The sequence below is a fragment of the Rousettus aegyptiacus genome, unplaced genomic scaffold (genome assembly GCF_014176215.1).
Source record: "Rousettus aegyptiacus isolate mRouAeg1 unplaced genomic scaffold, mRouAeg1.p scaffold_m13_p_15, whole genome shotgun sequence".
In the NCBI taxonomy this organism is placed as follows: domain Eukaryota; kingdom Metazoa; phylum Chordata; class Mammalia; order Chiroptera; family Pteropodidae; genus Rousettus; species Rousettus aegyptiacus.
In genome coordinates, this window is record NW_023416290.1 from 39,762,982 (window position 1) to 39,788,866 (window position 25,885).

General features: G+C 36.2%; 2 long non-coding RNA genes and 1 pseudogene across 3 annotated transcripts in view; 2 read left to right on the top strand and 1 right to left on the bottom strand.

The window, feature by feature from the left end:
* The window catches only part of LOC107517841, a 60,013-nt gene that overhangs the window by 21,490 nt on the left and 12,638 nt on the right, over window positions 1-25,885 (top strand). The gene's annotated exons all lie outside the window — the stretch shown is intronic.
* Window positions 19,965-25,885, bottom strand: part of LOC118612005 — a 101,534-nt gene continuing 95,613 nt past the window's right edge. For both annotated transcript variants that reach the window (XR_004954637.1, XR_004954638.1), the window contains exons 3-4: window positions 25,445-25,575; window positions 19,965-20,283 (exon numbers count right to left, since the gene is read on the bottom strand). This is a non-coding gene — a long non-coding RNA (uncharacterized LOC118612005). The remainder of the gene's footprint in view (window positions 20,284-25,444; window positions 25,576-25,885) is intronic.
* On the top strand, window positions 22,279-22,397 carry LOC118612344 (annotated as a pseudogene).

Here is a 25,885-nt window from a genome sequence, read left to right on the forward strand (position 1 = left end):
TGAGGACAGTCTCAGGAGCTGTGAGGAGTACACTGCAGACCTGGACGAGGGGAGTATGTCTTCACCGATTCTTGTCCCCCATTGTGTTAATGCCCTCATACTTCCAGGTCTGTATGTGAGTCAAAATTTAGCTAAGCAGATTCCCACAGGCATTATAGCAGAAATTCCCTGATGCAGACACCAAGAAATTGCAGTGGAGGCAAGGTTCTGTCATATGATGCCTGTGTACACCTGGTTGTCATAATAACACCTGGGCTAGAAGTACATTAAGAGAACATGAGGTGGGGTGAAAGAGGTGTCTGAATACCCTCTCATGACGAATTTTGGAAAAATAGCATAGCATAATCATCAAAAGATGTGCTTACTTGCCAATGGATGGTTAAGGTAATACAAGAATATCCAAGATGTATTTAAGTAAAGAAAAATAGGTTATAGCTAAAGAATATAGCCCATGTTTTCGAGTCTGCATAGGGCCTATTAGCAAAAAGTACTGTAGAAGCTTTGTGTGCCTTCGATAGAGTTACAAAACATTGTCTCCTAAGAACTGGTCAGATATCGAGTGTATTAAGCAACATGGTCTTTGGTGAAGACGGGCATTGGGCAATCATAGCTTAATGACATTAACTAGGAATGTCATCTAACTCTATCTACCCTGCTTCCATGTTCACCAAACAGCTGTCTGATTCTACTGAGGCTTCCTCATAAATTGGTCTACAGGTATAAAAGGGACTCATTTCCAACAATCTCATTTTCTTTATAGTGATTTTATTGTTGTAAATTTAAAAATTGGACCATGTATCAGTAAGTATCAGTCCTTTGAGAATGTGGGCAGTGTGGGTTGAAGAGACTGAGTATGGTTGGGATATTGTTTAAAACTACATCAAGCATGGATGGGACAAGGAAACTAAGATGGTATGATAATTAAAGGATTACATTAATTTCCAGTAAGAAAAGCAGTTGAATGAAAGTTTCTAGTGGAACAGATGGCTTAAAAAGAGTCAAAGGTGCAAAGATGTGCTTACTCATCTTCCTGACTCTGTGGGTACAGTGAAGGTGCTTTGGAGGACAATGTGGTTTTCAATTAATGGGAGATAGAGTGTTAGGGAAAAGGCTCAAGACTAAAGCTTGTCAATTTTGACAGTTGAAAGATCACTACAGAATATTGTAGACAAAGTTATCCTAAATTTCCAATTGGAATGTGGTATAATGGTGCCTTCCACCTCAGCAAAATCTCTTTTCCAAGTTGGTGGTTTGATTTGATTCATTGTCAAAAGTCTTTGGAGATGGGAAATAAATGTGATTGCAAAGCATTTGGTAAACACAAATTAATATAAAATTCAACATTAGCAACTTTCCAGCAAATGTCTCTAAAATAAGTGGTATATTTTGTGTAAAATTTCATAGAGTGCTTTCTTGATACATTAAAATGTTTTTCTCTTATTAGTGATGCTTTCATAGTTGGCTTGATTCACTTGATATCGATGATCTACACTGTAATAAAATTTAAGCAGAGAAACTTAATACAGTCTGAATTAGGAACCACAGCTTCATTGGGACTTAATGTATCATATTGCAGCATAACATTCTAATATACATAATTTCCTAAATCGTGCATTGACTTCAGGGAGTACTTAAATATTCAGCTCAATTTCTCCTAAGTGTCCAGAATATAGTTAACAATATAATGTCCTGCATGCAGAAGGTAGAAAAGCTTCCCTCCTCACCCAGATTAGCCAACAGAGCCAGAAAATTAGGCAACAACTATAGGAAAAAGCTTTCTGGCAGTACATTTTCAGTACATTTTGATGAGACAAAAAGAAGAACCAACATTTCTTGAATACCTACTATGTGCTACCTTTTTTACAAGAATTTTAACACTTTAGTCATCAAAATTAGTTTGCAAGTATAGGTATTCATTATTACCATTTCTTTTTAAGGAAACTAAGCTCAGAGATACAGTTGAAGTTAACAGCTGTGATAGAACTGAGAATGAAATACAGCACTGTCTTTATTTTGTTCATATACTTGACCAAGGGTCTATGTCCAAATCTGTGAATGTAAGAGAGCACTGCCCACATGGGTATCTACCATCATGATATTTTAGCATCATTCCTTCTTCAGACAATTCTTTTGATGCTGTCAAAGTAGGCATAGATTTAAGAAAGAACAAAATCTCTGCTGTTTCCTTAAAGACAAAGGAGTTAACAGACCGGTCTTTGCTCTCTTAATGACGACAGGTATGGTGGTTTCAGGAACTAACCTTTAACATATTCACAAACTGTAAACTCCTCCATGACAGAGCCATAACTTTGACTTCCAATTTCTAATTTATACCTGGCTTAAAAGAATCTTGCCCAGAGTCAGGCCATGATAATAGTGGATTATGTTTTAGATGCTGAATTTTTGCTTCTTTTAAACACGAAAGACTCAAGCCCTGAATTATTTCAATTATTTATTGAAGAAAACAATGCTCAAATTAATACAGTTCTTTATTTGATATAAGTAAATGAAGAAAACATTTGGCACATGCTCACTTTTACAGTGAACTGGGTTTGGCTTGTAGACTGAGTGGTGAAGGATTTGGATATGAACATTTTCAACTGGCAGTAAGGAGGAGAAGGAAGTCTCCATTTGCTTCTGGACTTTGTGAGTTTAAGGAATTCTTTGTTCCATTATCCTGACAGACTTACAAATCAACATAAGCAATAAATGATAACCTACCATTGTCAGTGGAAGACAATATCGGGCAAAAAGACAAGTATACTTTCATTCTCAAAAGGGTAAAATCTGTCAGTAGGAAGAAGGGGAACTCTTATTTTGAGAGTAAAGTATAAAATATTAACTTCATATAGCATGACGGTCAGACAGATTATAATTCACTAATTTCATGAAGGCAGTTAATAAATATATTAGCAAATAGAGGTGACTACTTCAAATGAAGAACTGAGAAGTCCCCTTAAGAAGGGTTGTAGTAAGAAGCCTCTAGAAAAGCCCCCAGTGGTATTCTCATTCTTGTGTAACCCCCTCCTATTGAGTGTGTGTTAAACTTTTAATAGAATAATGTGGAACTAATGTTATATGTTATATAAGGCAGTGTAGTCTATCTCAGATCATTTACTCTGTTATAGGCAACTCTATGGTGAGGCCCAGGTGGCAAGAAACTGAGGCCTCTGGCCAACATTCATGTGAGTGAGCTTGGAAGCACATCTTCCAGTCCCATTCAAACCTTTGGGTGACTATGGCCCTAGCCGACAGTGCGAGTACAACCCCCTCAGGGACTGAACCAGATCCACTCAGCTAAGCTACTCCCAGATTCCTGATTCTGAGAAACTGTAAGATAATAAATGTTCATTATTTTAAGACAATAAATTTTGGGGTAATTTGTCATGCAACAAGAGGTAACTAATACAAGAGGCAAGAATGATAACATGAAAATCTAGCCTGGAAAGGATAGGACCAGTAATACATTTCACCAAGAGGACTGTACAGGAATATATCATGATTAAGAGGGTTAGTTAAGGCAAAGAGAAGCAAATGTATAGTGAAGGTCTGTAGAGTTAGCATGTCAAGGCTGGAGGACACACTTGAGAAAAGCGGGTATCTGAGAATTTAACCCCAAAGGTGACTAGAAGATGCAAGTAAATTTTACCTCAATGGAGGCGCCTACAGAGAAACTAGAATTATCTCACCGTGTGGGGACACTGTGTGATATGGAAGTTGTCCTTGTTATCAGAATTCAGTCACTGGTTGCTATCTGCTTGGAACTTACATTTTTAAATAGACAAGCTGACATGGACCAATGTAAAAAAGGATGTAACTCCAAATTCTAAATGCATTTTACTCTTACTCCTCCCCATTCTCACTGCCTCCAGCATAGCTCAGGCTCTCAGTGCCTCCTGTCTAACGCTTAATTGCTACCAGGTTGTTTCTTGTTCGTTAGCCTTGCTTCCTCAGCTAGACTGTAGGCTGCTGGAGGAAAGGATCATGTCTCGTTCCATAATCCTCCTCCAACCACAAGTTCTTATTTGAAATGTGAGTATGTGTGGACTTATTTCTGTATACCTTCTCTGAAGCCACAAAAATTTTGGATCACTCTACATGAATCATTTCAAGTTGCCACCATTTTGATTCTTGTAATATTCAAAACACTCTGGGTTATTTGTTTCTACCCTCTTCTGCCTCTCTATATTATTGCTTATATACTCTCCAATTTTTGCTAAGTTATATTGTCATTTCCTTTATTTTATGGGCATTTTAATGTGGCGAAAGAAATATGCTAAGTATTAGGAGGATATGCTGCTGTAGATAAGATAGACAAGGACCCTGCTTCCCTGTCATCTGCTACCCATGTAGTCTGTCCAATATTAGAAAAAAGTAATTGAACAATAATACACTTGAGCTTCCTCAGCTCCCAGCATGTCTGAAGGAAATACCAATGAAGGGTCATGATATTCCCCAGTGGAGAATCCTCTTTTTGATCTGACACTATGCAGCAAGTGATATTTCCTACCAAAGAAGACTTCACAAGATCTTTTCAGGACAGAAGGACGCACTCACATAAAAAGATACAGATAAAAAACACGAATGTTGGAGAGACAGAAAAATGAAGTACCTTAAAAGCAAGCAGCTGGCAATCGTCATAGCATATTGAAGGAAAGTAAGACTTTAGAAAATAGCTCCTTAAACATTAGTATCTAAACATTTTCATTTGAGCAAGTGTATTTTTAAAAGATCTTAACACATGTATTAAATGATTCATTGCAATTCTACAACATGACCAACTCCTTCTAATCCATTAGGTGTCCATTTAAAGTTATGTCTTCTAGGAATCCCTCCCATGGAGTCCCACAGTCTTTTGTTCTATACATAGCACAAATTAAAGTAATTTAATATTTAATTGTCCATTTCCATCCAATAAATTGTGGGCTTTTAATGAGAGCAGGAGCCTGTTGTAAGTGATTTTGTACCACCAGTTTCTAGCTCAGTGCCTCATACATTGAAAGTGCCTCCCAAATATTTTTGTAATGATTGTGGCAAAAATACATGGAGGTAAAAGAGGATTTTTTTAAAAAAGACTACTTTTTCATATATTTGCTTTCTTTAAAAAGCGGAAACTTCAGGAGAAAAAATGAAATCAACATGTAGAGCTATTCAAAGTATGTCTGATGGTAAAAAAATTTTGCTAGGAGCACTGGCGTTCATTATTTTTCATTCATTTCTTCATTTGTTTGTTACCGTCTTCCTCCATGCTCAACAATGTCAGATTTTACCTCTCGTACTTGGCCTCTGGAGCCTTCCTGGGGGCCTTTTCCTAGTTTTGGTCCTGGCAGAGAGACCCGACATTCCTGGACTCACTCTCTTTTCCTATCTTTTGCTTTGAAAGGTCTGATATTGAACAGGCACAGCCTGTTCATTCATAGCAGACTGAGATATTTAAACTTAATTCTGGAAGCAATAGTTGCCATTAAAAGTGTACAAGCAAAGAAGCAGCATTGCAGGATTCAGGAAGATTCTTTCGTTCAGAGTGATTAGAAGTGGTTTTTCCCTAGAGAGTCTGAGGTTGAACATTTACTGTTTTTAAGAAGAGGAAGTCCATGCAATGCTAAAGGAGGAGGAACAATGCAATATCTTGTACTTAGTTCCAACTGGGCGTCACTGGTACAAGTTCAGTGAACGAGGAGATGATGTGGAGTGGCAGTGGCCCTGGCCCTCAGTGGTAAAGGGGAACAAAAGTTAGCTTTGAAGGATATGAAGCATTTAGATAAGTAATAATGCATATGACTTATTTACAGGAAAACCTAGAGCATAGCTTGGTTATGGCAGTGCTTCTCAACCTCAACTTTGGATTCACTTGAGGATCTCAGTAAGACAAGAATTCAAGTAATTTGTCAATGCCCTCCAGCCAAAGACAACCAGGAACACACCCATGGTTGAAAGAGGTTGGGCTTATTGATTCATTGCAAGGAAGGAGACCACACACCTTGGAGAACCGTGTGATGTCTCAGTAAAAGGGGGTTAAAAAAAAGTTATGATATTTGGGTTTTGTGCTAGTGATTTTAAGGAGGGTCTAAAGAAGCAGGACTTTCCTCTGGAATAGATGCTGTTAAGAAGTAGGGGTAATCCTATGATTTGGTATCTTCATAATTCTTACCTTGAAGATGGAAAAGGACCAAATAAATCTGTTACTATAATTAGTAAAGCAGCAGCAATCAATCATTCCATCTAGTATAGGGGATATTTAGCCTTTTTTGTAGTTTGGACAATGGTTCTATTGTTGTCTGTGCTGATATTTGATTATAGATTGGTCATCATGGTCACTGAGTGGCCTTATCTAATGTTGGTGATCTGTGAAATGGCTTGTGTTCAGCAGGAGAACACCTTGGCTTAACTCTCGGACATCAGGGACTGCTTCTCAATTTTTCATATGCGGCGCAAGAAACTGATTCACTGGAGGATAAGAAATTTATATTTCTATTAAGATGCCTATGTGAATCAGATCGATGGAATCTGAAGATCCCGACTTTAGAAACATTTCTGTGGTAGGAAATAAGAGGAGCGGTTTAAACAGAGGTCCTTGAAAAGCAGGTTAATAGGTTTGAACATAACTCTTCCAGCAATAGCAGTCATTAAAAGCATATGAGCAAAGAAGCAACATTGCAAAACAGGGTTCAGGAAGATTCTGCTGTTGTCAGTTAATAGAACGGTTAGATAGAGCGTAAGGGGTGGGACTCCAGCTGGACATACAAGCAAACAGGAAGAAGACAAGCAGACTACCAGCTAGAAAACTTGTGCAAGGCTCTAATCCTGACGAGATTGTAAATTGCGTTAAGATACTGACAGTTGAAATGGAAAGAAAGTATTGGATGTAAAAGACATTAAATAAGAATCTGAAATTCATTTACTATAAGCCTAGAAGGCAAGGATTTATCTTGATATTTTTAGCCCCCTGGCCTGTGCTTGGGGGCACAGTGTGCACCCAGGAACTACTTAAGGACTGAATCAATTAGCCAACTAATAGGATTATGTAACTGATAGGATTGGGGATGAGCGGGAAGGAAAAATCAAAAGTGATTTGGGGACAGTTTGCAAGGAAAAACTACTTCAGAAAAAGTATTCAGTTTGGTCATGTTGAGTCTCTGTGATGGCAAAACATCCAAGAGGAGAGACATCTAGCCAAAAGTTAGCAATGTGGGCTTAGAATTTAAATTTAAGACAGAGGTTAAGGCAAGGGGCAGGATGGATAAATGGGAGAATTGCAGGCATTGGAGTACATGGAATTTCTAAGGGTAGGTACGTGAAAGAATAAAATTCTTTCATGAAAGTACAAGAAGTTAAGAACTTTTTTCAGGGTATCAGGGGACATTGTTGTAGAAATAATTTTAATAAACCACAGCATGAGTTAAGTGTGAAGTACAGAGATCTGAAAGTGTGTGTTCTCAGTGAGTACATTTTAATAATATTGGAATAAATTAATTAGCTACATTGTGACACTGTTTAATTTTGTACTTAAATCTTAATGGGAGAAGAAAGACTGAATTACAACATATGATCAGTAGCCATACCTTATTTTTATTTATTAGCCTCTAATATTTTCCCCAGGGGCTGCATTTCCAGTGCTCTCGGAGGATTTTAGATTTCCCAGTATTGTGTTTTTCCAGCCCAAGTCTTTGATAGTCTCAGTCAAAATTCAATTGATGCCGTGTGTTGACTCCCCCTCTAACTTTTTATTGAAACAGTCTATTTCTCTGGAATATTTTAAGGCTGTTCTTACCATTTACTGCTGGGTGGGAATTTTTTTTTTTTTTTTTGGCTGTGCTGTTTGCTTAAACTATGAAGCCATTTCAAGTGGATATATTTTATCACTCCTTTTTTCCCCTTTAGAGGAACCTCCCTCTAATTTAAGGTTGTTAATAACCTCACCAAAGTGACATTGCTAATATTTATTTCTTTATTTTTCTCACTGGAATTGCAAAATGAAGGACAGCGGTTTTTCAGCACCAGTGCGAATTCCAACCGATTGAAAGAGAGCCATAATGAATTGTTGATTGTATCTCCTTTCAATGAAATTGTGTGTCAAAAAAAGGAGATATTTTAAACATAAACATAAAGCTAATAATTTTAAAAATACATGAGAAAAATAGCTAATATTAAGTAAAGCTAATAATGTCTTAAAATATATCTCATCCATTTGGAAGCTGAAAAACCAAAATACATTTCCTAAAGTTATTTTTGGAGAAGAAAAAGCATTGAGATTACATTTAAGTACATTACATTAATGAATATTACCTACTCATTTAAGTATAAGGGCATATATGTTTTTTACCTCTTCCTCATTATTATTATCATCAAGATAATTTATTCACAACAAAAATGTGGCATGTATATCCATTTACATTTCATCATATAATCAAAGCAAATGACATGCTCTTTGAGAACTTGTTAATGAAACAGAACAAAAATGACAGGGACTGTATTAAGCCAAGAAATATGTTGGATCACTGAAGGTGAAGGAAAAAAATGGACATCATTTCCCTTTCACGGATGAAAACTTGAATGTTGTTTTATAAAATTATTCCAATATTTCCTGCTTCAATAGGGAGGAGTCTCCCTTTTTGAAATTCCCCTGAGAAAGTGTTCCAACCTATTCTTAGTAAGTTACCACTAGCTGCATTCCAGCATGATGCTAATGAGAGCAGATTGAACCTTGTTCTACCAAACCTCTTGCTCTAGCCGGCTGTCCTTCTAATGTGTCCCAACATTCTAGATTCGCTGGGTCAGAGTGTGGGAGGATCAGGCATCCGGAAAAAAACAATTCACAGTGTATGTCATACTGATGTGAGTGAGCACTGTCCTCTCACACCATGTAACATGTAATCATCCTTTGTTTTCAAAAATTGTAGAGAAAGAGCTGGACTGTTAGTCATTAAACTGGGGTTCTAGTTCTAGTTCTAATTTCATTTCTAACTTAGGAGGCAATCCTTGGAAGTCACGTGGCTTCTCTTGGCCTAATGAGGAAATGTTCTCAAGAGGTAAAATGAAGAACTTTTAGGCTACAAAAGTCTCTAAGATGTCTTACAGATTTGAGACTGTAACTAGGCCCCCAGAAATCAATTGGAATAATTATAGATTTATTAACTAAAACACAGCACCAGCAAGGGACCTGCAGTCATCTGCTGACTGATGTTTTGAAATTCTTGGGTTCTTGGGTTTTTTTTTTTTTTTAGCTGACAGAACCCTTAGTTGACCTCACAGATTGCAAGGACCTTGTCATCTTACAATCCCTTATTTTTTTATTTTTAACGCCTGTAGCACCTGGCCTTCCTAGATGGTCTCCCATTCAAGTACTAACCAGCCCCGACCCTGCTTAGCTTCCGAGATTGGACAGGATCAGGCTTGTTCAAGGTAGCACGGCTGTAGACTTGAAATTCTTTAAACTGCATGACACATTCTAAAAGTCAGAACATAGTTGTTTCTCTTATCTTATTAGCATATATACCATAAGAATAAGTAAAATTCCTTGGTACAAAACTGCTTAGAATTCTTCAGAAATCATCTTTAGTGAACATGCAATAGATAGCTGCCTATTAGAATGACTAAAGATGTCTTCTCAACAAACATGCTAAGAGAGCTGCTACTTTGAAGGAAGTAAAAAATTCAAGTGAAAAGACATTTTCTTTTCTTTTAAAGAAACCCAAATGTTTTTCTCTCCTATTTTTACAATTAAGAATAGAGAATATTAACTTTTGTTATTAAATTTAACAATGAGGAAGGCGAGGCAGAGATTAGACAGGAAATAAAAGATAAAAAATAGAGGAAAAGAAAAAGAGGAAAAGAGAAAAAAGATACAGAGACAGAGAAACAGACAAATAAGACAAGAACAGAGAGAAATGATTATAAACATCAAAAAGAATCTCATAGAGAACCAGGCAAAATGGCACAAATGATAGAAGCTTTGCTCATCCCCTCTTGTGACCACACCAAAGTTGAGATGGAAACACGGAGCAAACAGCAAGCAGAGTCGCCTGGGGTCTAGAGGAACAGAAGCCCTAAAACGAGGGAGACAAATATGAAATCACCCCGCAACGGTTGGAGGTAGGAGGGGGCAAAGATGCGAGCTTGCCCAGTCCGCAGTAGGACAGAGGGGACAGCTGTGGCAGCCAGCAGCTGTAGATGTTCCTCTTAAGGGGGCCGTATCCATAACCAGACTTACACGGTGATGGACCTGCTCGCACTGAGCAATAACGCCAGGTCGGCTGCTCAGGAGTCACCAGGGACTTAGAAGGGGACACTGAGTTGTCAGAGCAAGGGCCAGAGGTGAGGCTTTCTACTTGGCAGAAGTGCTGGCATATCCATTGTTCCTCTGTTGAGTCTCCTCTGCCCCCTCCCCCCCGTGTGCAGAAGCAGCACCGCCATAGCTGAGAAGCTGAGACGTCATCAAACTGGATAACAGAGGTCACTCCGCCCAGAGGATTCCCTGAAACTCCACCTCCCCCAACTCAGGGCCCTTCCCAAGCCACAACCAGTTGTGTCCTCTGCAAGCCCTGTGCAACTTGCTGAGCAAGCTCCAAGACCCACGCTGGTGGCAACTGGCCTCGGTTTCCAGCATGGCCTCTTGAGGCAACTATAAGCACAGCATCTGTAGATTGCTTGCTAAATCTGAACAGGTGGCCCGGAGGGACACAGGCTGGGGCTAAACATGGCCTGCAGCTGAACCCCTCTCCGGACTGTGCTACTGGATACCTACTTCACAAAGCCACGCTAATAAGACCAGGAGACTTAGGAGCTTTGCTTAGTACATAGAAACAGATACAGAAAGGCAGCCAAAATGGGAGACAAAGAAGCAGGTCTCATATGAAAGGACAGAACAGAGGTCCAGGAAAAATGGATTCAAGCAATCTACCAGAGTTCAAAATACTGGTTATGAAGGTGCTCAATGAAATTATGAGAAGTGTAGATGAACTCAGTGAGAACTTTAACAAAGAGATAAAAAACATAAAAATGGAAATGGAAATTATAAAAGAGAACCAGTCAGAAATGAAGAATACATTATTCGAGATGAAGAGTATATTAGAGGGAATCAACAGAGTGGAGGAAGAGGATTGAAACACTGATATAGAGGATGGAAAAGCCAAGGATACCCAACCAGAATGGCAAGAAAAAAGTAACCAAAAATACAATAACAATTTAAGGAGCCTATGGGACAAAATTAAGGGTAACAACATCCATGTCATATGAATACCTGAAGAGAGTACAAGTTGAATATGTATTTGAAAAAATAATGATGGAAAACTTCCCTGGCCTGGTGAAGGAAATAGACATACAACCCCAGGAAGCTCAGAGAGACCCACACCAATACACATCATAATTAAAATGCCAAAGGTTAAATTCAAAGAGAGAATCTTAAAAGCAGCAAGAGAAAAGCAATTCATTACCTACAAAGGACCTCCCATAAGACTGGCAATTACTCAAAAGAAACTGTGCAGGACAGGACTTGGCACAAAGTAGTTGACATGATAAAAATCCAGGATCTACAACCAAGAATACTTTATCCAGCAAAGTTATCATTTAGAGTTGAAGGACAGATAAAGAGCTTCTCAGACAAAAATAAGCTAAAGGAATTTATTTAACACCAAGCCAGTAGCACAGGAAATGTTGGAGGGACTTCTTCAAGAAGAAAGAACATGTATCAAAAACATGAATAAAAAATGTTAATAACTACATTCTTATCAACAAGTACCTCAAACGGAAAAGAATTAAGTGCCTCAACCAAAAGATAGAGTGGCTGAATGGATAAGAAAACAAAACCTTCACATATGCTGCCTATAAGAGACTCGCTTCAGATTAAAAGATAAACACCGACTAAAAGGAATGGGGTGGAAGAAGATATTGCCTTGATGGACCTGGAGGTTATTGCGCTGAATAAAATAAATCAGATAAAGACAAAGTAGTTGCCATGACAAATAGCACATTTCACGTACATGTGGAACAAAAGAACAAAATAAAGAACAACAACAAAAATGGAAACTAACTCAAAGATACCGAGAATATTTTGAGGGCTACTAGACCGGATGGTGAAAAAGGGCAAAGGGATTAAGAAGTACAAATGGATGGATACAAAATAGTCATGGAGATATAAAATGAAGCATAAGAAAAATAGTCAACAATGTGGAAAAAAATATGTAAGGGGGATGGGGGGACTAAATTTAGTGGGGTGACCACTTCATGAGTTATATAGATCTCTAATCACTGTGCTGTACAACTGAAACTAATATATTATTATTACATGCCAACTATAAATGAAAAAAAAAACTCTTTGAATTGTACACTGTAAATATGAGCAACTAATTGTCTATTATACTTCAATAAAGCTGGGGTGGGAGAATCTCATAGAAGTTAAAGAGAAAGGCAAAACAGATGGGCACTCGACAAATAGAACATGAGTCATTTTAAGAGAAAGGTTTTCATGGAGAAATAACTTAATAGATTTTAATGAAACATAGATTTTATAAAGTTATTAGTTTTAAACAATGATGGGTATATGGGAAATGATAACCTCTTAGCACTTATCTCTGAGCCAACTGGAGAGGAATTCAAGAAGAATGAATCAGTGATTCCCCCATGTTAGTTATTTCAATTAATTAAAATTAACTTCTTCAATGGGTATTCCCTACCTACACTATTATAAAATGATAAGAACTGAAAGCTGATGCCTCCTCTAGAGAGAGGATGAGAAAAATTTAAGACAGAATAAAAAACAATTTTTAAAAAGTATTTTCTTCTTCATGAGAAAAATAGATCAGTTATAATTTTTCACAAAAGTGATTTATTTACAAGACTTTTAGACAATATATAACAACTGTTAATACCAATTTTTATACTGTTAATTAAAAATAGAATATTTCTGATATTAAGGAATTAAATGCTACTTTTTTAGGTATAGATGACAGCATAATTATTACATTTTTAAAAAATCCTTACCAATTGGAGATATAGTAGAAATGTATGAGTGAAATGACATGATTAATATAATTTAGCCAAAGAATTTTGTGTTTACAGATAAAATGAGTATCAAAATATTTATAGTAGCTTAATCTGGGAGGTGGGTATAAAAGATTCATTGTATTTTCTATTTTTATATAACAAAAAATTAAAGCTCTTTCCTTTGACTGAGTCACCTACATCTAAAACATTTACTTGTTCAGAAGTCACTCAAATGAATGCACAATCTCAGTTTTAATGGCATCATGAAAGACTAGGAATTTTTGTTAGAGAAATTTATTTGATTCCTACCTTTCTTTCGCAATAACTTCCACAACTTTATTTTTCAACATCATCTAGTTTTATTTTCAGAACAGCTGAACTGTGTTTTCATAATTTCCACTTCAGAAACACAGGAAGTATTAAGAAATGGATGAGAACCAGGTACTTAGTGTACAGTTTTCCATTGTGCTTTCTTTAACCTATGTCCCAGATTCTAAAACCAGAAGTGGAAGTATCATTATGCCTTGGGTAAAGATGTCTCAGTTATTCTGTGAGAAACCCAGGGAAAGAGTTGCATTTGGAAGTCTTGCTTTGGCTATTACCTGAGACTGGTATCTTAGAGGTGCAGTGTACACAGTCTCCTGGAGAAGAATGCTTGCCTCTTATTCATGCACTGCTTTATTTGCGAGTTAAAATCTCAGAGGAGACCGCCTGTCCACCCAGCTGCAGAATGTGTATGCGATTATTGCATCTGTTTCCATGACAACTGAACAATAACCGATAAACTACATACCCCAGGCAGATTTAAATTGACTTAGAAAAACTACATAGGGTTATTAGAAAATGTATGCTAAAATATATTTTTACTGTACCTCCCTCTATTTAAAATGATAGCTTATGAAGTAGAATTTTCATAGAAATCATTCCAACAGTTTGTGGTAGTAGCACGCTTATTGCTGAATAAATCCTTAAAATGGTATAAAATAACCATATTTGACAGCAGATAGGTGAGTGGCTTAAATACCTATGTGTTAAATATATATGTACAAGGATAATGATATAGTTATGAAAACCTGAGTCCTAGAAATCCAGGCCCAGATGTGTTTGAACATGATAAAAATCAATCGATTTCTATTTTGACATGATTTATTGTTTCAAAGATTTGTATCTACTGTCTTGTTGAATTTACATAAAAATAAACTTAATAATAGTTATGACTTATTCAGCATTTACTCATAATACATAAGTCAAAGATATGGAGAAGTAATAACACTTTTATAGAACATTAACTGGTTGAAATGGAAATATAATTTTTTTTCCTGAAATGTAACTATCATACCTAGGGAACTAAAATTGGTAATTTGGGGAAACTTAAAAATTACAGAATAATAATTCTTTAGGTGGCACACATTTAGCAAAACCTTTTTCGGGGGAGGAGGTCAAGGGTCAGGATTAAGGTTATTTGATAATAACAATAATTTTTAAAAATCCCTAGCACAAATAGTCAATGGTAGTGTATACTAAGGGAAAAGAGCAAAAATTGGAATTATACTTGAACAATTTTGGATTTTCATTGTATAATGAATTTGTTCTCCATTAGGGATTTTAAAAAACAACCTTCCAAGTTACACAGAGCAAGAGGACAACTTATGGAGGACATGTCCTATGGAAATTTTGAACAATTTTGCAATCTTTGAAGTCTGTTTTCCCATTTGTTGCTCTGAAGATTTATAGGAAGAGAAAGGTTCTTAGGGAGAAAGCTGAAACAAAGTCCTGACTTTCTAAATTCTGCTTTAGAAATGACTTATAGCTTCTAAAGTAGGACCTTCCAGTGATCCATGTGCAGATGCATGAAATGTTCAATAGCCCAGGAATGGTGATAGCTGGATCTTGATCTAGTCTCTGTTCTGCCATCATCTGGCTGTGGCTCTCAGACATTTCTGGCCTACAGTTTTCTCATGTCAGATCTCAGTAGCAGGTGCCAAATAATGTGTAATATTCCTTTCAACTCCAATTAGAATCAAACTATATGGTACAATGTTTCTGGCTGACTCAACCTCTATACAGAATTCCTTTCTCCCTAATCATCTTCTAGCACTGGACCAGGAACAACCATATGTCCAGTTCTAACCAATTAGCTATTACCTACTAATATTCCGGGAAAGCTTTAAAATGATAGATTGAGCTCAATTGTTCCTTTGGGCCTTTCGAACCTGCTTCTTCCTGCCTGTAAAAACAGCAGTTCCTAGAGTCGCGGCAGCCATTTTGTGATCATGAGGTGATAAGCAGAACAGTAACAACAGCAGAAGCAGGGAGACGGGGAGAATGTGTGTCGCTGATGCTTTCCTTGAGAAGCTGTGCCAACTTTGGATTGCCTGTGTCTGGATTTTTGCTATATGAGAAAAATAAACCCATCGTTTAAGCCCTTGTGATTTACCATTATTCGCAGTAGAATTGATGCCTAAATGGTACAGCTTAACACAACAAATAAAATTAAAATGCTCTAATTGAAGAAGGTTCCTTGTGAGGGGTGCAAAGATGACTATCATGATTGCTTCTCTCAAGAAGCTTCTAATTAAGCAGAAAGCAACAGACAAGCACTAAAATAGCCACGATACCAGACAAATGGATTAAGAGGAGAAATAGTGCCAATGACATTTTAAAGAAAATGAAGTCATATTTGATTTAAGGGAATGATGTAGGGAAATCAGGAATAGAGCCTTAAAAATATGTGTGTGTATATATATCTTGGTATTTTTAGAGGTTTATGCTGCCTTCTGAAAATTATGCTATTGATAATTAAGTTATAATTATAGAACTAATAACTAGACAATAAGTTATGACCACTTGCTTAATTATGCTGATCTAGAGATTATGCTCATCTCATTGAGATTTTATATTGTTTTAGTTTGATTTTCAAACTAAAATTTCAGCAAAATATTTTTATAAAATATCCTTTAAAAGAATTTCATATTTTTGAAATGAAAGTGACTGTCATACCCTATTTTCTTCTGCTTTATCAGCTACTGGCTTAGGCAACTACTCTCAGTGCTCTAATAATTTTCTGTTTGAAAAAATATGTGCAAAACTTAATGCATGTCCTTCCTGTTTTTACATACTTTTTCTATACTTCTCCTAATGCTACTCTCACCCTACTCTACTTTCTAAATATTTTCCCAGACTGTATAATCTGATAAATGATTCAGTACAGATGACAAATAAAAATACCTTAATATGTTACCTGCTCTCTCCTAGTGTTTACATTTCATAACATCTAACCCAGTGATAATAAATCCTACTCTTATTTAAGGGAAGCTTTAGAAAATATCAAATACATGTGACCTCCTATCTAAGCCAGTTTGAATTTAATTGGTCTGCGGTGGGATGCAGGCATTGGTAGGTTTAAAAACATCTCAGGCGTTTCTAATGTGCTGCCAAGATTAAGAATCATCGGTCCAGCCTATGTCCAAAACACATCCACCATTGCAAGTTATTCTAAAAAGTTACTCTGGTTCTTGTGGGATTAGATGACTAAAACAACTCATTTTGCTCTTGAATGAAAAGGGGAGTTTATTAAAAGAATACTGAATTTTCTCAAGAAAGCCATAGGCAGTGGTACCTTTACAGAGCTTAAATCTAGTATCAGGAAAGCTGGCAGGGACCAGGCAGTGCCACCCTCTAGTAATCTCTGTTAAATCGCTGCTTCTCTGCAGGTTTTGGTTTATTCTTTTTCCCTCCCAGGTGTGTGATCCCTTCTGCTCTTTCTGCAGCCCAGCTTTCTATACCTCCCTGGCTATGAAGAAAAATATTGTGGTTACCCAAGGTCGCTACATACATATATTTGTACCCTATACCTGAAGCTGTGTCTGCCTAGAAGGGCTGCTCTTACACTAAAAAGAGATACAGCACCAATGACATTTTAAGCAAAATTAAATCATCTTTGGTTTCAGGGAATAGTGTAAGGAAATCAGGAATAGAGCCTTAAAAAATATATACACATATATCTTGGTATTCTTAAAGGTTTGTCTTATAGGAATCCCTCTGGAGGGACAGAACCTCACAGGCACATTGCTACTGGTGGCCCCACGGCTGCCTCACAGTTCTCTAGTTCCCAGGTCCTCCACATAGGGGACAGATCCAGACTAAGAGGCTGTTTTGTTTAAGTACATAAGTCTCTGGAGAGAGAATCTACTGGCTCTCTGGAGAGAGAATCTACTGGCTCAACCCTGATCTACTGACCTGCGTTCCAAGAAGCAGGCTGAACCGGCAGAAGCACAGCTGCAGAAGACTCACCCCTATTTGGGGAAGGGGCCACTTATTTTCAAAGGGGATCATTTATGAGCTACCTTTTGGAAATAGGAGATAAGTGTAACATTAAAATTTCTCTCATTACCTTTCTGTCAGTGAAATAAGCATATATAAAAAACAAGAGGTCATTTCTAACTAGTGTGTTCTAGGAAAACATCATGGGATGGATAGAATTTTTATAGACGATGTAAGGAAAGAGGCCAACCCAGACAGGCAGAGGGATATTAGTGAACGAAGGCTTGGAAGTGAGAATGGCAATTATTTCAGATTGATTGGACCATAAGGTTTAAAATATAATGGGAGATAAAGTTGGGAACACATCGTGAAGATTTTTGAAATCAGGCTGAGGAGAAAGGATTTCTTTTAGAAAATATAAGGCTTTTGAGTAAGGGAAATATGTAATCAGACTGATATTGTAGGAAAATTGATCTTTTTTCAAAGTGTCTAGTAATAACTAAAGAGAAGACCTGAAAGTAGATGAGTAGATCAAATAAGAGGCAAGATAGGGTCTAATTTAGGTTGATGTCAGTTAAGAACAAAAAATAAAGACAGGGCATCATTGAGAAGCATGGAGATTTCAGGCAGCATGCCATGCGTGAGGAGGGAGAAATTTGAAATAGGAAGCATTTTCCCAATGTTCTGTTCATATACAGTGTATGGTAAAGCCAGTCCTCTCTAATGAGTTAATTTTTAAAGCACCCTATTGTATTTATTCATTTCACTTTATTCTATTATTCACTCACTCAACAAACATTTATTGAGCACCGAATTTGATCAGACATTATAGGAAAAGGTGGTTCAGATAAACGAATAAGACTGGTCTTTTCTAATGAGGATATAGAGACACGAAAACAATGAATGAGAAGACACTGTGGAAAGTGCCACATTACTTCATAGGGCTGCTGGGAAGATTAAATGAGATCACGTCTGTAAAGTGCTTAGTTAGGCACAGTGCCTGGTACCTAGTAAGCGCTCAATAAATAGTAACTATTATTCCATATAAAATCCCGTGAGAGCAAAAAGAAGGAGTGATGAACTGTCTCAGGATATTGAGGACAGCTTCAGAGAGGAAGTGAGATCATTGACCAGGCAAAGACCAAGATGGGCATTCTAGATGGAAAGACTCACAGAAGAAAAAGTGTGGTGTGTTCTGAGAAGGTGGAGAGGTATGGCCTATATAGAGTGTGGGATGTGTATTTAGGGGTGACAGGTAGGTTGGACGTAGGTTTTAAATAGCTTTCAATGGCCAGCAAAATTCAGACTATCTATTAGGCAATCAGAGGTAATGATTGGATTTCACACAGAGAGGGGGTGGGGAGATTGCTTGTTAAAAAGATCCCTCTGGGGACGGTTTGGAAGATGGACTAGGGATGGCAGGTGGGAAATAAGCAAAGAATCACTTGTCTACTTAAGTTGTTCAGGCAAGTCATGTGAGGTGAGAGCATGAATCAGATGGTTCCAGTGGGATGAAGTGGCAGAAAAAAGGATATCCTGGGGAAACTCAAGTTTTTTTTCCTTACGCAGGGAAAACACAGTTCTTCCCTACTGTGTATCCCCTTCCTGTGTGTCTCCTCTACTAACGCAGACACTTCACTTCTGACACTACTGGTCACCAATTGTGTGGGGGGTTACCAAGCAATACTCTGTGACACCAGTTAGATATCCTGTAATTTAACTCAATACTATCAATATCTACCTGGAGATCGTGTTAGATCCCAGAGCTTATTAAGGGCTCAGTCCTATGAGACTGTTCTCACCCCACTTCACATGCCAGTCTCAAGTATTAGGTCCCCAGGCTACCCACAACTTTCATCTGACTTTGCCACAAATCAGAGGTTCCCATGACTCCCAATTAATTTGCTAGAAGGGCTCACAGAACTCAAGGAAACACTTGTGTTTACCAGTTTCGAAGAATATGATAAAGGACACAGATAAAACAGCCAGATGAAGAGAGACGTAGGTCTGGGAGAGTCCTGAGCATAGGAGCTCCTTTCCTTGGGGAGTTAGGGTGTGTCACTTCCCTGAGCGATGGGTTCGCCAGCCCGGAAGCTCTCCGAAATCCATCCTATCAGAATTTTATGGAAGCCTCCTGATATAGGCATGATCAATTACTAACTGTATTTCCATTTCCTCTTCCCTCTCATGAGGATGGGAGTGGGGCTGAAAATTCCAAGGTTCTAATCGTGACTTGTCTTTCTGGTGACCAGCCCCATCCAGGAGCCATCCCAGGGCCCACCCAGAGTCATCACAATAGAACAAAAGATGCTTCTAGTGCTCTTATCACTTAGGAATTAATATGGGTTTTTAGGAGCCCTATGTCAGGGACTGGGTCAAAGGCAAATATTCAAACATGAGAAGCTCCTAGTGTTTTTATCACTTAAGAAATTGCAAGGGTTTCAGAAACTCTGTGCCAGAAACTGGGGGCAAAAATCAATACGTTTTCTTTTATCTCACAGATGATGATTTTTTATTTTACTTTTACAACTTTGTTTGATAAAGCATTTTTTAAACATTTCTGATAATCCATATACTTTTAAAACTCTAAACATTTATGAGTTATGTTTGAAAACTTTTATATCTAATTCAAAATGAATTGCATTTTTACCAGCTCACTATTATAATGTTAGTCTCTTCTAAAACATAGAAGGGACCATACTTTAGGGAAAACAAAACAAAACAAAAGAAACTTTTACAAATATAACATCCACTATAACATCCCAGGTTGGATTGCTTGCAAACATTATGTGCAAAAATAACCTCATGTACGTATTTTAAAGTTGTATTCCAATTTTGCGTATTCTTGACAATCTTGCTTGTATTTCAAGACTGTTAAATATATATGTACTTACAGGCAAAATGTAAGTATTCTGCTGATGAAGATCCTTTTCTTACTGTATTCCATGAGAATCAGTCAGATGACCTAGACATAGGTTGTGCATGGGGCACCAGCAGGTTTCCAGGTTGACAAGTTGTGAAGTCTCACCTTCCTGACTCCTGGAAAAGGTTACTGGTTAATTTCCAGACCTGAGGTCTTATGACTCAAATTCTTTTGTAAAGTCAATGCCTATTCATTGAAAATCTGCTTAACTAGAAATTTCAAATACTGAGTTGTTTTCTTTCACACCCTTTCATGTGATAATTCTTCTTTAGAATGAAAACCACCCCAAACTGTAAAATTTTGTATTTCATTTAAAAACATACTAGAAAAATTATATTCCATTTGTTACTCCTTTAGGATCATTCTAAATTAAAATTTTTATTTTGAGATAATTGACATGCATATATAAGAAATAATATAGAGAAATCCCTTGTATCCTTTCCCAGTTCCCACCAATGGTAACATTCTGCAAAACTACAGTATAATACAACAACCAGGATATTGACATTGATGGAGTGTAGGCCTGCATCTGGGTTCTCTGTTCTTTTCCATTGATCTATTAATCTTTTCCTCCATCAATACCATGTTGTTTTGATTATTACAGCTACATAATGGGCCCTAACATAGAGAAGAGTGATTCCTCACACTATATTCTTCTTTTTCAAGATTGTTTTAGGTATTCTAGGGCTTCATTTTAGTGTCTTTCATAATACTTTATTTCTTTGAAAAATTAGAAATCCAGGTATACTATATATGGTAACACTCATTAACCTGAAATTAAGTTAATTATAAATATCTCACTCATCAAAATTCTGAATAAGCAAGAATTTATTCTAGTTTTAGTCCTTACTTTAAGGTGAAAGTATTTATATTAACTATAAAATAAATTACAAAAGCAAGCTATGGAATCTTCTCTGTACCATCTAAAAACCATCAATTCCTATCTATCCCGTCATGTCATGAATATTTCAGTTCTAACAATTCTAAGATATTCATTCTTTAAAATAATTTTAAATTCTAGACTTTTTACCATATTAAACCAATGGGGTGTTCTGTAAAATGTTTTATTTTATCAACCTTTAGTCATATTTACCTACCTTTACCTTTATAAAGCAATAAATAACTGCAAGCACAGAACATGAACAAATACCCAGACCAGCTTTTTGAAATGCAACTTTGTCTTTAAAGAATCTGCTGTGTCATTTACCTTTGGAGAAGAAAGGAGAAAAGACTAACAAAAGCTTCAGCAAACTGACGCTCATGTATTAAATATACCTAAGTGTGGCAGACACACTTTTAGTCACGAAAATGTATATTCTCACAAGCGGTGCTCTCTCATAATTGCCTGTTTTAACAATGGGTCAGGGTACCTGAGATAAATCTGCAAACTATTGAATACACTTGCCAATTACTGAATTTCAAACAACTGGCAATGTAATCCATGATACTCTTAATTTATTTTTGAGGTAGAAGGGGTCTTTATGTTTTCCCAGATAATTGATTAAGATATTTGTGCTGTCTTTAAGCAATAAAACAGGTTTTTAAAAGGTCGTCTTAAAAAAATAAAAAGAAAAGTCTAACCCTAGCGGACATCACTGCAGAATACAATCAAAATACATAAAATAAAAATATCACCATCATATGCAGTGCTTTTCTATTTAGCTACTGAAGTCTTCAAATAAAAAGAGCTTAGAAAATTATTTTCAACTGCTTTATTGAGATATAATTGACATAAAAAAACTGCACGTATTTAATGTATATTAAAACATGTTTTGACACATGTGAAATAATAAACATGTCTATCTAACCTTCAAAACTTTTCTTATGCCTTTTCAGTAATCCTTCCTACCTCATCTAATAGCCCAGACAACCACTGATCTGATTTGTCACCATATATTAGCTTGCATTTTTTAGAATTTTATATAAATATAAATGGAATCATATAACATATACTCTTTTGTTGTTGTTTATCTTCTTTTGCAAAGCAAATTATCCTGAGATTAGTCTCTATTGCTAATAAATTCATTAATATTTGTTTCTGAAGCATGGATATACTACAATTTGTCTATCCATTCCACTGTTGAAGGGCATTTGGGTTGTTTCCAGTTTGGGGTTACAGCTACACCACCCTAAATGTACTTGATCTTGTCTGATCTCGGAAGCTAAGCAGAATTAGGCTTGGTTAGTACTTGGATGGGAGATCACCTAGGAAGGCCAGGTGCTGTAGGCATTAAAAATAATAATAAATTAAAAAAAATAAAACTGCTAAGAATATTGGTATGCAAATCTTTATAAGGACATATGTTTTCATTTCTCTTGGGTAAATACATAGGAGTGACATGACTGGATGTGTGTTTAACTAGGTGTGTGTTTAACTCTTTAAGAAGGTGTTCAACATTTTTCCAGAGAAGCTGAACCACTTAAATTTCCACCAACAGTGAATAAAAATTTCACTTGTTACACGTTCTCACCAATACTTGGTCTGGTCAGTTATTTTAATTTTAGCCATTCTATTAGGTGTGTAATGGTATCTCATTGTGGTTGTAATTTGCATTTACTTAATGACTAATGACATTGAACATCTTTTCACATGCTTATTTTTACCTATGTATCATCATTTGCTCCCTTTTAAAAAATGGGTTGTTTTCTTATTACTGAGTTTTGAGAATTCATGATATGTTCTGGACAGAAGTCTTATATCAAATCTATGATTTATAAATATTTTCTCCTAGTCTGTGGATTGTCTTTTCATTCTCTTAATAGTATCTTTTGAAGAACAGAACTTTTTAAATTTTGGTGAAGTCCTATTTATTGTTTTTTCTCTTATGCCTTTGGTGTTGTGTTAATAAATATTTATCTAAACCCAAGGTTTCACAGATTTTCTCCTATGTTGTTTTTTAGAAATTCCATAGTTTTAGATTTTATATTAAATCTATGATCCATTTTGAGCTTTTTTTTTTTTTTTTTTGTATATGGTAGGAGGTATGGATTGAATCTTTTTTTTTTTTTTTTTTTTGAGTATAGATATTTAAATGTTCCAGCACCATTTATTGAGAAATTATTTTTTTGTTCATTGAATTGCTTTTACATGTACGTCAAAAATAAGTTGTCTGTACATCTGTGGGTCTATTTTTGTGCTCTCCATTCTGTCTCATTTATCTATTTGTCTATCTTTATGAAAGAACTGCACTATCTTAATTACTATACTTTATAATAAGTTTTGAAATCAGATAGTGTTTGTTCTCTAACTTTGTTCTTATTCTTTAGCTGATTACCCAGACAACTCAGGTGTCATGGCTGAGAGTAGCTGTTTTTAAATAATGTCTCTTAGCTATTCTAGTCTGTCCTTAGAAGGTGAAATAAAAAACCCAGTTCAAGAAGAGAGAGATGCTCACAATCAATACGCTGATGCTTCTTTACTCGTATCTTGGACTTTGTTAAACATAGACCATGTTTTAATTGTTTTGGCTGAAATCCACATTAGTCCATTTCTTTACAAATACTAACTATTGTGGTATAGATAAGTGAAAAATAAGTGCTGAGTATAGCTTCCAGAAGACATCTTTGTTTTTTGAGCCCTTGATGCATTTAGAAGGAAGCTGGAGTGAGTTTTCATGAAAATTTCTATTAAAAATTCAGCAGGATTAAAAATTATTGTCTAACATGGCATAATATGTTTATCAATGAAAAATGCATCCAATCTTATTATTTAATTTCCTTCAGTCATCTTTATCATCTTTTCAGTCTGACCATTTGCTCAAACCATTGTGAGATATAATAAAGTAGCTATTTTTATGATTTACTGAGTATTTACTATCACAACTCTGGAGGGTTTTTTGTTTAGTTTTTTCTTTCTTTCTTTTTTTTCCCCTGAACTGAAATTGTCATTAGCTATATCTCAACTGAGTTAGTAAATTTATGATAAGGAAACTTGCCTGGGGCTAGATAGTATTATAATTGAGGGCTTTGACTTTGGATTCAGGCAAACTAGTTTTAAATATTGATTCTGCTTTGTACTAGTTATCTAGTCTTGATTATGTTATCAAATATCTCTAAACCCCAGTTTAGCATTGGAAATTGGGGGTAATATGGTGTCTGCCTCTTAGTATTATTAGAAATATTGTTAGATAATGTTTATAAAACACTTAGGGTATAAAAACTTTATGCTGGTATTGTTATGCTCAGTGGTTCCCTAATTTGTCCGATAATAATATCTGCAAGAGACCTTTAAAATAATTTCAAAGCTCAGGCCACACTCCTGACCAATTAAATTATAATCTCTTCAAATAGGACACAGGGACTAGTAGGTCATTTTGAAGCCCCCAGGAGAATCCAATGTGCAGAACACTTGGGAACCACAGCACTAGATGATTTATATAAATTATCATATTTAATTTTACAAAACTGAATTGTGTTTTCATTTCTTTTAAAATATGAGAAAACAGGTTTACATTGAGTTCATGAAGGTCATCCAGCTAATCCAGCTTAAAGAATTCAAACTTAGGTCTGACTTCAAAATCCCTGCTTTTAACTACTTAATTATTTGCAAAATTCTTAGAGAATCTTAAATTTAACCAAAACAAACAGACAAACAAACAAAAAACATTCACACACACAGCAGAGTTATGAATAAAGCAACAGGAAAATTGGGAACATTTTGTTGTCATTTGCAAGGGAACCTACCATAACCTATTAATATAATCTTACAAAATCAATGAAGATTCTTGATCAAGGTCTCACCATCATATATCATGGGATTAATTTTAGTAGATTACAAACTGGAGTCTGATACATGCTTAATTTTTTCCCCAGTCTTTGCAGTATTCAAACGAAGTCCAAACCACTAGTAAGAGCTTCTGCCCAACATTTTCCTGAGAACAATTCCCTCACGTGCTCATGTACAATGGCCAAGATAACCTGATAACTAGTTTCTGGAACAATACTCTGTTTGCTATAAAACACATTCCTAGGGGCATGTAATTTTTCTCTGCACACCTAATTTAGGACATAGATGAACCAATATCACAGCTCTAGTGGGAACACTACAACAGGTTTTGTATGTAAGTGGCAGATGGCACTAGACATCACCATTAGCTATTGCTCTCCCAGGCTTGTAAACAAGTTACATGAACTGAGCAAAAATGACACTTCTGCATACATGATGACATAATTATGGGTGTAGACTTAATCTTAGAGGAAGATTCCAAAAAAAGCTTATGTCAGGATAAATTGTAAATACATTGCCATAGGGGTATTTTTTAGGATTTCTTTACTCACCATATTTGCAAAGAACTCTGTCATTTGACAGTAGTCCTGTTATTGTGAGAACTTCTGTTCAACTGGTAGGGAACTTCGTTCTTCAGCCCCACCTGGCACTTTGGGGCTAAGGGTTCTCTGGACTTCATCAACTGAAACAACAGTGGTTTGTATCCATGTAATATAGTGATGTAAACCAAGAAGTTAATACTTTGACATTCTGAAAGTGTTTTCTCATCAGATAGCTCCAAAACTACTAGATGTTATTTTCAATAAATAAAGGCAATTAATGAAGCAATAAAGTACCTCAACAAAGTTGAATTTTTAAATTTCAGATTTTGTTTTTAAAGAGTAAAACAGTTTCATTTTCATTTCATAGTTATAACCATATTGTCAGCCATACGAACTGGTGTAATAAAGACATCATCTGAAATCTCATTATGTAGTGATAACCACTAGGTA